Here is a 12,757-nt window from a genome sequence, read left to right on the forward strand (position 1 = left end):
TTGGTGTGGGAGGCCCAGCTTAAAAAATACATTGTATAGAATATATGTAGATATGGCAATATGATGATGGGGATCCCCATTCTGTTCCAATGATATACCTCATTGCATCTATATCCGATGTCACTCCATTAGAGAGATACTGTTAAATCCGGGTAGGAGTTCCAATCTTGACTGATGGGGCAGGACAGGTCTGATAAATAACGGGGAGGTGTCCAGTCCGTTTTCTCCTGGCGATAGAACATTTTACTATAATGGATAAGAGACTGATCGACATTATACACCCAACTAATATCCAGAACCATCGGGTGAAGGACCAAGTTCCCCACCAATGGTATATAATCTTTGTCAATTCTTTCGGGCTGTTCTTCGGGTCGAACTCGATATCGAGTGTGTGACCCAATGGACCCTCGTAAATATTCGGATGATGGATCGGGGGATCGAAGTCTTGTTCCAAGATCTGTCTATATAGCCCCGGGGTGGTAAGTGACACTAAGGGGTTTATTAAGTACCGCCCTACGGACGTGATACCGTTTGGTCCCTCTCTTATAGTACTGTTAGTTTGGGTCCAATAGCGCCACACAACAGGTTTATGTGAGACGGTATCATAGCCAATCACATCCGGGTTTGAACCGACAAGAGCATTGTCCGGGCTCCGAAGGAGGGTATATTCAGAGTACCCGACCTCCACCCGATTCCCATTTTTACGGTAAACTGGCCCTCCTAACGGGATAGTCGGGGCTATCCTAGCAATGTCAAATCGAGTTGTTATTTCCCCTGTCATGAACTTTTCCTTGGACTCTATACACAACCGATATGAATCGTCCATGAGAAGCCGTCCCTCCATATGATTCATTATGCCCTTGAGGGAGACATCTTGAATCTCTGATAGTGTGGGGCATGTGTCCAGGGACTTAAACCAATCAGCTTCAGTCGTTGTTTTGGCTTGGATATTCATCCATTCCCCCGTGACCAGGCGGATCCCCTTTTCACCACAAATTTTTAGGTAACATGCTCCTTCTAAGGTATTTGCTACTAAGTCATTTGAATAAAAATCAGTAGAATTGAAATTCTTGACAAAGATATCTATTTTTGCTCTTTGGAGGCACATTTTTGGTACTGTACTCGTGTTCATCCAAAGGGTATCCAACGTATTCAATTTGCATGGTGGGTCTCCGCATGAGCCTCCAATGAATCTAGAGTCTGTGTATTTTTGGCTATACGGGTCTAGATGTACGAAAGATTCAGAAATTTGAATATTGATAGCCGACTCCGTGTTCGTCCCCATCCATCCACACCTTTCAACCGGAAATCCCAGACCAGTGTGGTGGTTCGTTTTGTAAAGTCGTACGGCGTCTTGGCACTCGGACTATGAAGGTAAGGTGGGGTGAATTTTGTGAGTTAAGGTCCGTCCGCCAAAAAACCCCTCTGCACATGTTACTGACCAGACTGCTTTTGTGCAGAGGTATCCATGTGCCGTGGAATTCGTAATGTGTGCCAATTTTGTTCCCGTTAGCTTCTTTGGTATCAAACGGTCCTGTTCCGGGATAGGGCGTTTATTACAAGGGATTACAGGAGGGTAGAGAGGGGACCAATGGATCACAGTAGACGTCGGACCATAGAACAGGTCTGTAGTTGTGTCCCTGACATTGATAAAAGCATTCCCGATGTTTACAATCATTAATATGGCTGATAACGAGAAGAGAGTCAATCTAGTCACCTCCATTTTGTTCCTCAGTTTGAATATGCTTGGGACAAACAATTGGATCCTGATTCCAAGAACATTGTTATCATAACTAATTCTTAATTTATGCAATTTGTTGGTAATGCTTGGATTTTCAGTTACGTAAGTAGAGAGGTGATCAGGCTCTTTACTAACAGTAACCTTTGGTGTTTCTGCGGGTGTTGTAGTTTGATTTTGTTTACGGGTCATTGCTCTTGTATTAACCTTCAAAATATTTATATTTTTCAATTCTTCAGACGTTGTGACAATGCGTGACAGTGCGTCTGCGATTACATTAGTTTTGCCTTGTATGTATTCTACGACAAAGTCAAATTCTTCTAAGTCTAAACGCATATTTGTGAGTTTCGAGTTTGGATTTTTCATTCCAAACAGGAATACTAACGGTCTATGGTCTGTTCTATATTGTGATATATTGAAGGTGTGGCTCTTGGTACCACTTAGAAGAATTTTTCAAAGATTTTTACACTTCACTTATATCACTTATACTGTTCCCGATATGGAGGATCTCGCCGGAGCCTCCAGTTAAATTTTCACGGATGGAAGTTTCTTTTAAAAAAAAGCTACTTAACTACCCTAGAGCCGAAATCGAACTAAACGTTTATTACAATCTATCCATTAACTACACTTCATTTGCCTGCACTAGCACTTTTCGTCGTCGCATATCGAAACAGCTGGATCGCGTCGATGACCGATGGTTACATCCGCCCCGATGCCGTCGTCAGCAATCTCCACTGCACCCATTCTGGCGGCTCCGTTACCGACTCGCTGCAGCTGGGTCGTCAGCATTTTTGGTTAACGCCAACCGGGTAGCTCCGTTGCTAACTCGCGTGATGCTTAACTAGTGATGTATCTCATTGTACTACTGTAGGGTGGTCCAGACCATGTTCTGGCCAAAGATCTCCTTCTCAACACGTTTAGCACATTCAACTCGAACTCCGATGTGGTTTGAACTCTGGCGGAAATCTCCTTCACACCACATTTGACACCTTCATATTCAACTCGAACTCCGATGGGGTTTGAACTTGGACGAAAATCTCCTTCACTTCACGGAACTCGAACACAGACGAAAATCTCCTACATACCAGTCAGCTGATCGTTGGAAAAAATTTTTTTTGCTGCTTTACTAATCGTTCACTTTTTCTTCACTGTATGTTTTTCGTAACAACTGTTCTCATTTTACGCGTTCTCATTTTACACTCACAGTTCTGTTTGAATTCGTAGTTCGTTCATCCGCAAGCCACGGGGTGTAGGTCAGTTTTTTGAACCATGTCTAATGCAGCCACTGACTTTGCTGCTTTGATAGCAACTTTTCGTTCACGACGTTTGTATAGTGTATATAGCTATATACACTAGTGTGTATATAGCTAAAATGAGCCACGAAATTATAATTTGAGTATTGTGGTCCTCACTATGATTTTCTTGGTTTTGTACAATTGTAGTTAACTGTACATCACCGTTTTCATTTTTTGACTGGGTCTTGCCCATTTTTTTCGCAATTAAAATCACTTTATTTTTTATTTTTTTTTGAAACTTGTTTAACTCTATGACTTAGTCATAGCCAGTCACTGGTCGCCTTTTGGTATTTTCTTTTACATTTAGAGGCTTATCGGAAATCAACTGCACTCTTTGATTGTAGATTATGTTCTTTTCTTTATTCAAAAATCGATCTTACAAATAACCTCGTGCTTAATCTAGTACTCCACTATATTAGGAGAAGGCTGAAACAACTAATAACAATTAACCAATCATAGAATACCAATTGAACAGAGGGCGTTTACCAAACGGATGGGTAAACGTTTACATGTGTGTTCGCTGGGCCGTTGCACTGTCGGTTCAAATCAGTGCAAAAGGCAAAAGCAGAAATTGTCTTTATGGGAATTGAAATTTGAAGCCACTCAGCATGAATGCGCTTCGTCATGAGAACAAAGTAAGTTGCTCAAGTTGTGTGGTATGTGGATAGTCGATGGGTTGTGAAAAATGAAACCTAGTCGATTAGTTGAGATATGACATGTACCAAATACTTTGAAAATGCAAGTACAGCTAACTTGCGTGTGGGAATGTTTTCCTAGAAGTTGAGCAATGTAAGCTGTCATGATCCTTAAATTATGATCTTTCAAAAATGCGTTAAGATAAATATGCTACATTTTATATATTTGTGGAATGTAGTTTAACTGTAATATATGTGAATAAATTTAATTGAACCGTGTAGTGTTTTACGGAACTATGTGTTGCATGTGAATAATTGGATCACCCCCTCTAAACACCTTCCGTGGGCAAACTACCACCCATTTCGATGTTGGGGCTTGGGCGAAGGAAGCTCCCCGACATTTGACATGTTGTTTAGGATCGGGTTGAGGCCAATCCCAACTGCCCTCAGTTTGTGTTCCAATAGATACCCAAGGAAGAACATTGAGCAATGTTCGGTGTGTAGGAGCATCCATAGGGGGATCATCATTTGTGACAGCCGGATCGACGATGTCGACGCGTGTAGTAGAACCAGCCATGAGCCGAAACCTATGCACGAGAAGACAGATCCAAAGGCCGCAAAAGCCAACCACGACAGTAGCCAACAGTCAAACTTTCGCTGGCGTGGACATGTGTTGGAGATTACTTGAAGACAAAGCATGAGTCCCAGGAAGTTCACGATGTGGTCCTCGAGGTAGCCCTTCCTCACTTCCACCCCGAGACCCCGGAAAACCGAACCACGTGGTTGCAGAGCGTGAGCTTCCGTCCTCCACATTTTCAGCCTCTCATCTATTGGAAGTACACAAAGACAATTCCAATTCCAGGATACTGACTGATAACTCAATTAGCAACTGCTGTTCCTTTTATTTCATCCAGGTATCTACAATTCATTTCCACTAAGCACAGCATAACATACCTCTAAATACTACCACCGACGATTCCCGTATATTCTACCTACGGGTGCGACACTACAATCTCAACATCCTCAACACTTGGTTCCGGATCATCTGATAGTGGAGTCTCCGTCAGCTTCATCTTTGCCAACTTGGGACTACTATCAGTGCTCTTAGTGGCCTTTTGAATTTCCATGGGGTAATACAATGCGGGTCCGACCCGGAAGTGGATGGGATTTGAGTAGTTCTTACAACACCAATTCGCCTGTTCACTAGGTTTCACTAGGTTCCACGATGGTGGCTGATGACCGCCCTTCGCATCCCGGGTCAACTTTCACATGAGTTCCAGGTACTGGTCCCGCAATCATCTTGATCGGGGTAACGTGCCATGGGAAGTCGGTTTGCATCTTGTATCCGGGGATGTGATTAGCCCGCGATATCGGTCCTCCCCACGTGGGAGGCATGAAAAGCCGCTGGTCCGTTGGGTCTTCCACACTGTCAGATGTGTATTGTTTTGGCCAAATACACTTTCGCGCTTGCGTCGTCTCCAGGTCCTCGATTGTGTACTCAGTTTCATTTCCCTGTTTTCGACTTGACATCCAAAACATACCGTCTGTGAATATGGTACGATCGTTCTTGACAGCCAATCCTGCCAGATACATTGGGCAGTAGCTTGATACCACTTGTGAGACCTTGAGCTGCACATTGGATCCGTACAGGGTCCGGCGGTATCCCACAAAGTCGTACTGGAACGCAATCGCCTTTCCACACACCCTGTGCACGTGGTCTGAGGCAGTCATTACCCGCAGAACATAGTGATTTTCGTTCTCCATGTCCCCGCGAAAATATCGTGATGGGAGCGTTCCGAAATCACCTTTTGGCTCCCCAGTGTGTTGGTATACCACCATTTCCACGCTTTCAGTTCCAAGCGTTATTCTACGCCTTGCTTTGGGAAGCTGATCTAAAACCGAGCCGTACGAATTAGAGATGTTAAGATACACCAGTGGGTGTCCAAGTTTTGACGAGGCATGATAAACAGCGCTTCGGGCCGCTGCGCACTGTAACTTGTCCTCACAAATGATGCACCCCTTTTTGTTTCCTTGAACATCTCAAAAAGATATTTCTTGATTAGGTCATAGGAAGCCAGCTCCACTGAGTGGTTAGCGGTGGGATACTGTCCAATCTCTTTCCAGACGAACAATCCCCCACCACAAACTAAGGTTTTCCGGTCAGTGTCTATCCCGCAACCAACGTCTCCATACACGAACCAAGCTGATCCAAGGACGATGAGTAGGACGAACATGGACTTGTTCCCACACGTGACGTGGGCTTGGCCAGTCTTAGTCCCCGGTTGAAACATCATTCGTTTTGACGTGAGTCCACAGCTCACGCATTCCAGCGCGATACTGCAGATTTCAGGAACATCATCGTCTGTCTGCACAACAAGGACTCCCTCATTTCCGTAACCCCCTTGCACAACCGTTGCTCTCAACGTTATTTTACAGGGGGAGAATTCTCCAGTTATCAATTTTTCCAGGACAGTTCGGCACCAGAATATTGTGTCAAGTTCTGGGGTTCCTCCCTTTTTCCCTGCCTTCCAGTCAAGATGTGGGTTGTCTATTGACACCACCGGGATTTCATTTGGAGTTGCTGGTCCCCAATTCACGACTCGATCCATGCCGATCATGTGCTTCTGCGTTCGAAACACACCAGGCCAATCATCGATTAGTTTTTTGAGGAACAATCCCGCTCCGTCATCTCCAACAATGGCATAGTTCGTAGTCGCCAACCGGTCGTTTTCCAATTGGCAGGTGACCACTGTCTTGCCAAATCCTCCAAACTTAAACGTTTGGGGGATGTTGTTGGCTATGAGTTTTGTCTCATTCTTCCCATGGTATCCAATAGTCATGTTAGAGACTACTCCAGAGCTAGATAACAGCTTCACAGCGTACGATGTGGAACATTCAAGTTCCACACAAGTCGCCGTCATTCCCATGCCAAACTCAAGGCATCCAGTCCCCCATCCTCGATTGTATGGCAGCACCTGGCAAGTGCGATTCTCATTGCGAACCCCTCCTAGATTCAATTGTGAACCACCAGGGCACACATCAGTGGAATATGACTGTCCCACTTCGCAATCCGTTAGAAGGGTTTTGTAGTCTTGTCCTCTAATCACATGAGAATTCCCCATGCTTACCTGGAGGAGCCCATTTGGTGTCGCGATAGTTGATATTTCGCTTAAAACATTCGAGTCTCCAAGAATGTCATCTTCTCCTGCTTGAGGGGTTCAATAACATCAGCCCTCACAGCGTTCCAGGTCACAACTCCAATTAGAATCATAATCCATACGGGCCACCGCATTTTGAGGCCAATGCACAGAAAGGCAATGAGCCCAAACCATGTGTTTTCCCGAATGATTTTGAACAAGATGAACTCCACCTCCTCTAAGATTCCCATCCCTCCAGTACTCGGTTTTGCAGTAGGGGCACTTCGCTTCACCCGGCTCTTGGCGTCCGTGCGACATCGGTTGTACCGAACCTCAAAGTCGTAATGGGTGAATCCGCAATCAATGGCACTCAGTTTGTTCATAGTCTTTACCATGGGACAATGCTTCGAGATAAAGATTCCTGTCGAGCACACGTCACTTGGTAATTTAAACCCAGTCGAGTCAACCACTTCTTCTCCATCCTTAAAGAGCTTAATTTCCTTCTCAGCCGTCATTCGCACGTCAATCGTGTGCTTTGCCGTTACGAGGATCAGTACCCAGGATATGATAAGCCAGATGATGAGTGAGCCATTGATGCCATATGTTGATCTGCGTTTTTCAAGCCGGCGAACTCGTTGAAACAAGTTCGAGAATTTCGCATTGTAATCACGGAACGCGTTTCTGAGGATAATGACCAATAACATTATGGCCCTCATTGCATCTGCCCGCAACACGTCAATCCATCCAAAGTCCATTTTCCCTTTTTTCCGTTGTACAGTTTGCCGGTCTTTTCCTTTTATGGCGAGGAGGCTGCCCCCTGATGGGGGTCTCTGCGTCGCCACAATTTTTTGTTTTTGGTCGGTTGTTTTGCCAACAACCGAACCCGTCCGCTTCTTCGGCAGCCCACTTGGGCCACCAACCCAGCCGCCTCCCGGCCGGGAAACCTTCTTCTTTAATTTTAACCGTTCTAACCGAATTTTTCACTCCGTAGCCTGAAGCTCGGAACATTCACCTACATCATCTTGTTTAAAATTTGTAAACTTTGTTTTAAATTTTACTATTTAGACTCGGTGGAACTCTACTCAAAGTTAATCACTTTTTAGTTATATTTTTATAATTCTGTTTTTGTGTACAATGATTGTTTTTCCTGTGGTTACGTTTTGAATTTCACAATTTGGTTCATTTATTGAAATTACTGTATATGGTCCAATATAAAATGAGTCAAGTTTTCTTCTATTTTCGTTTTTTAAATACACTGTATTGTTAATATTGATGTAAATTGGGTTAACTACATTATCATATTGCATTTTCCTTTGTTGTTTATGTTCTAATAGCTTTTGTTTTGTTATTTCATGAGATTTTTGTAGTTTAAATTGAAGTTCATTTTTGAAAGTTTCGAAATTATAGATTGGTTCATGATTGTTCTCAAGACTATTTTACTGTACGAATTATTTAGTCTTGTTGGTTGCTCAGTCGTCTACAAGAATATGGTTTATTTAGAATCATTTTTACTTACAAGAAGTCTTACAATCATTGAATTGCTTGTGTTCTAAAAGTGGTGTTCTAAAAGAGGCGGTACTTGGAGTTAACTTTTGGTATGTAAATATAAGCCAATCAGAATTTAGCACTATGCATTATAAGCGAAAAGAAATATAACCATTGGCCTCTTGCATCGTGAGAACGATGCCCTTGGCGTAGACAAGGAGATCGAATTACGCTATTGCATATATCGATTGTCTGGAATGATCGTTGGCGTCAGAGTGTAGTGACAATGACATGGGTCATTGCCTGAGTTGTAATTTGGAAAAGGTTGGCAATAATTTGGTTTGAATGTTAGCATGATATGAATACTTGGGAATTGTGAAGTAAGGTTTTTATGATCGTGGGAAGGTTCAGCATTCCAGTTAATGTGAAATTTAGTTTTACTGTTTTATGCTTTTCACACTCTTAAGGATTTGTGAGAGCTAGGAAACGTTCTGTAATTTGATATTCTTTATGAACATCGGAACATGAACATGTTCTAATGCTTGAGGTGAATTATTTATGTTTTTTGAATATTAACTTTGTAATGCAAGTCTATCATGCTACACCTCCACCCTTCGGGAGAGTAATGTATCGAAGAAAAATTACTCGTGTATAGCTATGCTCCAAATACCGTTTACATAAAAAAATATACTTATTTGATCCCATCGAATTTCAAGCTTCTTAGTGTTATACTAAGAAATTTTACCTACCCCATTTGATTGTCATTTTTTTTTTGTTTTATTCTCTTTTTTATGGGTGTTAGGCTCGGTGGATCTCTTTTGTATTAAAATTTATTGTTAGTTATCGGTACAATAGTTAAATCAAAACTTTGTGTTTTTTTATGCTTTAATAAGTCGATTTTTGTGAACTGTAATATTCTCATTATTTTGTGTCAAATAGTGATTAATTTTACAATTTGGGTCATTGATTTCGACTATTTTATAAGGTCCTGAATAAAATGAATCAAGTTTTTTTCTGTTTTCTACGGTTAAATATACTAAATCTCCAATATTTAGATTTATTGGGTTGATATTTTGATTTGCTTGATTTGTTCGTATTAATGTAGGATCAATTAATTTTCTTTTAGCGATTTCATTTGATTTCTGAATTTTAAATTTAAGTTCATGATAATAGTCTTCGTAATTATAAAGTGGTCCTATGCCTTTTTTGTATATTTCGTTGGGTAGTTGAGCTTTTCTGCCAAAAACTAATTCAAATGGTGTAAATTGATGATCTGAATGTGGAGTGGTGTTATAGGAAAAACTGTAAAATTTTAACCAATCATTCCAATCTGTATGGTGTTCATTTGTAAAAGATCTCAGACATTCATTCAAACATCTGTGATTTCTCTCTAATGAACCAATAGTTTGGGGATGATAAGCCGTTGAAAAGTTTTGTTTAATTTCCAAAATTTTGCAAATTTGTTCTAAGATTTGATTTTTAAATTCGGTTCCTTGATCTGACCTCAATTCATGGAAATTTTCGTACATTAATATGAAATGATCGACTAATGCCTTGGCAATGACATTAGCTTCTTTGCTTGCCATTGGTATTAAAACAACATACTTCGTTAAATCACATTGGATTGTAACTATGTATCTATTTTTGTTATTACTTAATGAAAGTGGTCCAACTGTATCAATTGAAATCACTTCAAATGGTGTGGAAGGTGTTGTGGTAACTATCATATTTTCTTTAGTATGTTTAGTAATTTTATTTTTTTTTTAAATAATTCACAGGATTTTACGAACTGTGATATGCAACCTTTCATATCCTTCCATTTATATTTTTCTCTTATATTGAGATAAAGTCTATGTTGTCCAATATGACCTCCTAATGGGGTCTCATGGTTAATTCTAATTATTTCATGTATTTCATTTTTATCCGTTATGAATTTTGGCGGATTGTAAATTTTTATTTGCACGTGTCTAACTTTTTCATTTGTTATTTTTTTGAAAATATTTATAGGCCATAACTTGAAAAGTTCATTATCCGAAGATAAAGCAATCTTTTTAATTTTCATCGTAAGTAATAATTTCTCTAATTTCAGAAGAGCAAACTCAAGTGTTTGACTTCCGTTTGTTATAAACTGTTGTTGCACTGATGCAACACGTTTTTACTGTTCTTTAAAAAAATTATCATTTCTTTTTTTTTTTTTTCTTTTTTTTTTTCATGCAGACGATTACAGATTCAGGTATATATAATTTGAAACTTAATAACTAATTTGGTGTGGGAGGCCCAGCTTAAAAAATACATTGTATAGAATATATGTAGATATGGCAATATGATGATGGGGATCCCCATTCTGTTCCAATGATATACCTCATTGCATCTATATCCGATGTCACTCCATTAGAGAGATACTGTTAAATCCGGGTAGGAGTTCCAATCTTGACTGATGGGGCAGGACAGGTCTGATAAATAACGGGGAGGTGTCCAGTCCGTTTTCTCCTGGCGATAGAACATTTTACTATAATGGATAAGAGACTGATCGACATTATACACCCAACTAATATCCAGAACCATCGGGTGAAGGACCAAGTTCCCCACCAATGGTATATAATCTTTGTCAATTCTTTCGGGCTGTTCTTCGGGTCGAACTCGATATCGAGTGTGTGACCCAATGGACCCTCGTAAATATTCGGATGATGGATCGGGGGATCGAAGTCTTGTTCCAAGATCTGTCTATATAGCCCCGGGGTGGTAAGTGACACTAAGGGGTTTATTAAGTACCGCCCTACGGACGTGATACCGTTTGGTCCCTCTCTTATAGTACTGTTAGTTTGGGTCCAATAGCGCCACACAACAGGTTTATGTGAGACGGTATCATAGCCAATCACATCCGGGTTTGAACCGACAAGAGCATTGTCCGGGCTCCGAAGGAGGGTATATTCAGAGTACCCGACCTCCACCCGATTCCCATTTTTACGGTAAACTGGCCCTCCTAACGGGATAGTCGGGGCTATCCTAGCAATGTCAAATCGAGTTGTTATTTCCCCTGTCATGAACTTTTCCTTGGACTCTATACACAACCGATATGAATCGTCCATGAGAAGCCGTCCCTCCATATGATTCATTATGCCCTTGAGGGAGACATCTTGAATCTCTGATAGTGTGGGGCATGTGTCCAGGGACTTAAACCAATCAGCTTCAGTCGTTGTTTTGGCTTGGATATTCATCCATTCCCCCGTGACCAGGCGGATCCCCTTTTCACCACAAATTTTTAGGTAACATGCTCCTTCTAAGGTATTTGCTACTAAGTCATTTGAATAAAAATCAGTAGAATTGAAATTCTTGACAAAGATATCTATTTTTGCTCTTTGGAGGCACATTTTTGGTACTGTACTCGTGTTCATCCAAAGGGTATCCAACGTATTCAATTTGCATGGTGGGTCTCCGCATGAGCCTCCAATGAATCTAGAGTCTGTGTATTTTTGGCTATACGGGTCTAGATGTACGAAAGATTCAGAAATTTGAATATTGATAGCCGACTCCGTGTTCGTCCCCATCCATCCACACCTTTCAACCGGAAATCCCAGACCAGTGTGGTGGTTCGTTTTGTAAAGTCGTACGGCGTCTTGGCACTCGGACTATGAAGGTAAGGTGGGGTGAATTTTGTGAGTTAAGGTCCGTCCGCCAAAAAACCCCTCTGCACATGTTACTGACCAGACTGCTTTTGTGCAGAGGTATCCATGTGCCGTGGAATTCGTAATGTGTGCCAATTTTGTTCCCGTTAGCTTCTTTGGTATCAAACGGTCCTGTTCCGGGATAGGGCGTTTATTACAAGGGATTACAGGAGGGTAGAGAGGGGACCAATGGATCACAGTAGACGTCGGACCATAGAACAGGTCTGTAGTTGTGTCCCTGACATTGATAAAAGCATTCCCGATGTTTACAATCATTAATATGGCTGATAACGAGAAGAGAGTCAATCTAGTCACCTCCATTTTGTTCCTCAGTTTGAATATGCTTGGGACAAACAATTGGATCCTGATTCCAAGAACATTGTTATCATAACTAATTCTTAATTTATGCAATTTGTTGGTAATGCTTGGATTTTCAGTTACGTAAGTAGAGAGGTGATCAGGCTCTTTACTAACAGTAACCTTTGGTGTTTCTGCGGGTGTTGTAGTTTGATTTTGTTTACGGGTCATTGCTCTTGTATTAACCTTCAAAATATTTATATTTTTCAATTCTTCAGACGTTGTGACAATGCGTGACAGTGCGTCTGCGATTACATTAGTTTTGCCTTGTATGTATTCTACGACAAAGTCAAATTCTTCTAAGTCTAAACGCATATTTGTGAGTTTCGAGTTTGGATTTTTCATTCCAAACAGGAATACTAACGGTCTGTTCGAGCCGTTCGCCCCGAATGAATTTTTTGTCAGTGCATCGCCCAGCCGCAGCCTGCTGAGTTGCGTGATGCAC

This window comes from Aedes aegypti, chromosome 3, assembly GCF_002204515.2.
Source record: "Aedes aegypti strain LVP_AGWG chromosome 3, AaegL5.0 Primary Assembly, whole genome shotgun sequence".
In the NCBI taxonomy this organism is placed as follows: Eukaryota; Metazoa; Arthropoda; class Insecta; order Diptera; family Culicidae; genus Aedes; species Aedes aegypti.